The sequence below is a fragment of the Brassica oleracea genome, unplaced genomic scaffold (genome assembly GCF_000695525.1).
Source record: "Brassica oleracea var. oleracea cultivar TO1000 unplaced genomic scaffold, BOL UnpScaffold01339, whole genome shotgun sequence".
Taxonomy (NCBI): Eukaryota; Viridiplantae; Streptophyta; class Magnoliopsida; order Brassicales; family Brassicaceae; genus Brassica; species Brassica oleracea.
In genome coordinates this window covers 13,763-14,179 of record NW_013617879.1, presented here as the reverse complement: position 1 = coordinate 14,179, position 417 = coordinate 13,763, and positions in this window count along the sequence as shown.

The window sequence follows — 417 nt, the reverse complement described above, 5'->3', positions numbered from 1 at the left end:
ACACCTGTAAATTAAAGGGAGGTGAAGAAGGAGAATCAGTAACTAAATAAAATAAAAATGACTTAGTCTTAAGCAAATGACTAAATCTCAATGTTCAAATCTACTTAGAATTTGGCAACGGCGCCAGTTTGATATTAGGAGTTTTCAAGGCTCCTAAGACAAATGTTGTAGTATAAATGATTGTCGAACCAATTCTAAGGGTTTTCGGGATTTCAAGCACTGAAAATGCAAGTACTTAATCTAAGTGCAACCGATGATTTAAAGGGTTTTCTAAACTATTGATTAATACTAATGCTGTTTCAGAATAATAAAAACGGTAAATGAGTCGACTTTCTTAACTAAGGAAAATGAGAACTCATGGCAATAGGAATTAGACCTTGGGTGATCAAGTTTCAAACTAAGGATGGCAGACGAAAT